Source organism: Dendroctonus ponderosae, unplaced genomic scaffold (genome assembly GCF_020466585.1).
Source record: "Dendroctonus ponderosae isolate FM_Combo_2020 unplaced genomic scaffold, Dpon_F_20191213v2 Dpon_F_20191213_4, whole genome shotgun sequence".
In the NCBI taxonomy this organism is placed as follows: Eukaryota; Metazoa; Arthropoda; class Insecta; order Coleoptera; family Curculionidae; genus Dendroctonus; species Dendroctonus ponderosae.
In genome coordinates, this window is record NW_026018611.1 from 3099278 (window position 1) to 3103784 (window position 4507).

Below are 4507 nucleotides of genomic sequence, written 5' to 3' on the forward strand. Positions count from 1 at the left end.
AAAAATAACGAAATAAAATACACCACGTGTTTTTGTATTATTATTCGCTTATAGCGAACTCCGGATATAACAAACCAGTTTTAGTTAATTTTTCACGTTCGTTATATCCGGACTCAACTGTACATTTTCGCTTTGTAAATAATGCCCTGGACATGTTCATTTTTTCATATATAAGACTCGCTCAATTCTACCTAATATTACAGTATTTTAAATCGGTATTCGGGGTCTCCAATAGCTTCAGGTTCTTGATCTGTTTGGCTACCAAAAAATGAAAATTTCCGTAGTACGGCATCTCATTTTATTCAAGAAATATGCTTTGAAATGTATGTAAAAAACGTAGTTTAAAAAATCCAATTTCCTCACCGTTCCAAAGGGGAACAGTGCATAGAGCCATTAGCCCTCCACTTTTTAGTGGTCACACAAATAAATTTGCTTAAATATTAATATTTAGTTCCCTTTTTCTGATATTTTTTATATTGACTTTTCTACTTATATTATGTAGAAAGTGAAATACAAACAACATTTCATTACATAATTTAAACATCCTTTAATTCGGAAATGAAACGCTTACGCAAAGAAAAATCGTATATTTCAAGCAATTTTGGCTGTTGAAATTGCTGATCGAAGAAATTAATGAATTGGGAAAACTCACGAAATTTAATTGACAAATTTTCGTGAGTTTTACCAATTCATTAATTTCTTCGATCAGCAAATTAAACCCCCTGTATATTGTTTAAATTGTACGATTTTTCTTTGCTTAATAATAATTATTATAATTTTCGATTACCAATTCCAAAATAATTATTCGATTCTATTTTCCGTTTTATAAATCTTCATCATTTAAAACTTATATTTAACGTATGTGTTCGAATATCAGCCGTTATAAATTTAATACTCGTATGTGGTTTCCGTGGTGTAGTGGTTATCACATCCGCCTAACACGCGGAAGGTCCCCGGTTCGATCCCGGGCGGAAACAGTACTTTTTTTACTTTTCTTGATATTATTTTGCGATTTATTATAATTAATTGCATAATAAATACAAGGTCTTTTTTCCTTTTGTTAGCGGAAGTAGGAGCAACTTGAAGAATTTTTTAAATTGCAATCCAAGACTTTCTGAATGTATAACGAAGTTATTTCCAAAATTAAACTAAAGTCTCCCTAAACAGTTATACAATAAATAATATTGTGAACGTAAAAAAACTGTATATTCTTTAGAAGCACTTGGAGTCAACTGTTTTTTTTTTTAATAAACGGTCGTTGCTTAATTCTTGCTTTACTTGATTGGTGCAGTAAAGATTAAAGATACACATACATTTGACTGGCCACGCCTTCATTTCCAGTTGAATTTTCTTGTCTGTTGCGTTACATCGCTTTTCACTGGATTCGACTATCTTTTGCTGTAAAATTGCGTCCGACTGTTCACGAGTATTTTTTGTCTGTTTGTCTCAATAGATGTTACACAGTCTTTAGTTTAAATTGAGTTCTTAAACACTCTTAACGAAGCGAAACAGGCACTTTTCTACTGTTGAATCCTCTAATAATTTCATTCGTTTGTATAAATGTCCATACAAAAAAAAATCAAGTGCGATTTTCTCTCTTAAGAAAAAGTGTGATTTCAGTTGCAACTGGTAAAAATCAAAATAATCAAAACTATAATTAATCATAAACTTATAAAAGAAAGGAATTACATGATTCCGCAATTTTATCAATTTTTGAGCAAGTTCGTACTTTATTAGAGAGGAAAAGGCAGGGTCCAAACGTGTCCACACCGAAAGGCCCACATTGTGGCAGCTTAAAGGGAAAAGATGATTATATGCAGGAAACATGAAGAATAAAGATGAGCCATTATAACCACCAAAAGATGGAACATGTGAAAGCCGATGCCCACTCACTATGAACCGCACCATCACTACCGGATTCCCCATCAAGTTGAGACTGGCGTATTAAAATAAAATTTATAGATTATCATTACTTAGTCAAACGCGCCGATAAAAAAACCAGAAATCGTCTAGGAACAAACATGGATACCGTTGTACAAGTATTTAAATTTTAAATTGTGCTCATGTATCCACATTAATCTTATTAAAAACAGATATGGGGATTCGTTCTCCGAAAGACAAATGGAGGTGTTCGGATCGGAGGTAATTCGTATAGATAAGGTGTGCGTTCGAAGATAGGCAATCATTTTTTACTACGCTTCTTGGTCGAGTTATCGTTAAAACTTTGTAAATTAATGTTTTTCTATGATAAGTCGGCTTAATCAATTGGCTCGCAAGTTAAGCGGATTTTAGTTGGTAAATTAAACGGTCTGCTCGAACCGGCGGTTTCCAATCGATCAGAGCCAATCGGGAAAACATCGGTGTGCGGTTGAAATGTGTATTTAACAAAAACATTGCGGTTGCAACATTATATAATCGGATTTTATTACGATGAAGCCAAGGGAAACATGAGATTAATTTAGATTAACGTACTATCTTTTCACAACTTTTCTTTGAAAGTCTGCTTCTCTTTACCAGAAGAGTTAGGTTTTTCGCGGTTTTAATCTAATTAATTCAACAAAATTTACCTCCAAAATATCTAAAGAGGCAATTTTTCTGCGCGATGCTTGAACTTCTTGAACTCATGAAAGAAGCATCCCAAACAGATTCACTTTTAATGTCACTTTCTTTGGATTAAGTTGTGTGTGTCTTTTATATCAATTGTGATTTCAATCAATCTACTAAGAAAGGAAAGCAGAAAAGCTGTTTAAACGCGTTAAATAACCCAAACTGCTTAGAGATCGAGCCAGAGAAATTCTGCTGAAGTTTCAGTAAATAATAAGAAACACAAGTTAAATTTACTACAACTTGAAAAGATGTTCTTGTACAAAACTTCTTGTTGAAAAATCCCGGAAACCTCGCTTTAATACAACATTAAAAAGTAATGGCTTAAAGGCAATGCGAGTAATTTAGAACTATTACTGTTTTATTTAGACGAATTCCTCATTCACCTAACAGTTATTTGGCGCAGTCGGTAGGAACAATGGTAGTTGACAAGTTTTGGCGGATATTTGCAGCAACTTAACCGCCACCTGGTATATACATACAAATACACCATCCAATATTAACAGTACGAGAATTCTTGTGTGCATCAAAAAAGGCATCACCGTTGGACATTTGCATAAAATAAGATCGGCCGAAATGACTTTAACCCCGGTAACCTCGCACTTCTCGCCAAGAACGGACATAATGAATTAAAGTTTGCTGGGCTCTCGTACCCGGCTAATTCGATACGATGCTTTGCTTAAACGCCAAATAAAATGCTAATTAAATACACAAAAAAAACTTGTTTTGGATCTGGTACAACATGCAGTTTTGTGGTTTTGTACGGTCGATATTAATGTTTTCTGGTTTTCGGTTTTTACGCTTTTATTGGACCGTTTAAGTAATTTGTTTGCCGGGGTAATTATGGGATTTGTCAATTCTCGGTAGTGGCTCGGTAAATAATGGGAAATAACAGTCCTTCAGTGATAATCGCTTCAGATGGACGTCTTATTTTATTAACAATTTCTACGCTAACACGATTCAACTGGCTCAGATTTCCTAATTATGTATTTGTGTTTATTCAGCATTTGCGCAAGAAGACAGGCAAAGTGAACAATCACCTTCGCAGCAAGCAAAACAACTATAGAAAATGAATTAATCCGAATTATTTATCTGCAGGCAGCAACTCCCCATATTCATGAAGCAACAAACATCAGTAAACTTGACTTTATTGTTTTAGATGAGAACAAACAATGAGAATTCAGTATGAAAAATTGGAACGATTAAAATGGCCACCTAGACTCCAAGACTTATCCCTGCTAGATTACGTTTACGATTTGTTTGGCTGTAAAACCAAACGTACATGATAAGTTGAGCAACTGCAAGTTTAGCAACAAATACGCACACAAAAAGCGAAAATACTTAATAAAACCCACCAAAAACTGCCCGAAACAGCAAAATAAGCACCTGAAGAAGTGGAGCCCAGCAATAAAGCCCTAGTTTTATCAGCTTGATACTACAAGCAACCTATATAGGTGAGATCGGTATGATAATGAGTCCGATCCAATTTAATCGGAATCAATTTTTCTAGAGATAGGACTTCCGGTCGAGCAGGCATCCTTAAGTAGTAACACGGTTCGGCTTTATCGACGGACGGAGTTCAAAGAAGAAGAATTACATCTAGTTGTGGTCAGTTAACTAGCATGAAGGTAATCTTTTAATTCGGTTGATAATGTGACACTACAACATCATGTTACTTACCTGTTAATCTACAGAGCCGGTTGTAGTTGAGCGGCGGTAAAAGATATTAGATCATATTAACGAGAAGCAACTTATACAAGCAGACACTTGGTTTCGATGTACGAGAAAATAAGGCAGAAGTTGCTTGATGGGAAATTGATATGGAACAACTAACCTAATTAGGGACTTCCGGGACACGTAGCAGGCAGGGGCAACATTTAAAAAGGACAGTTGTTGGAAGGGT

At 34.9% G+C, this 4507-nt stretch overlaps 1 non-coding gene across 1 annotated transcript; it reads left to right on the forward strand.

Annotated features, from left to right (window-relative positions):
• Positions 1-904: 904 nt before the first annotated feature.
• Positions 905-977, forward strand: Trnav-aac. The gene has a single exon. It is a non-coding gene; the product is annotated as a tRNA-Val (tRNA).
• The last annotated feature ends 3530 nt before the right edge of the window (positions 978-4507 follow it).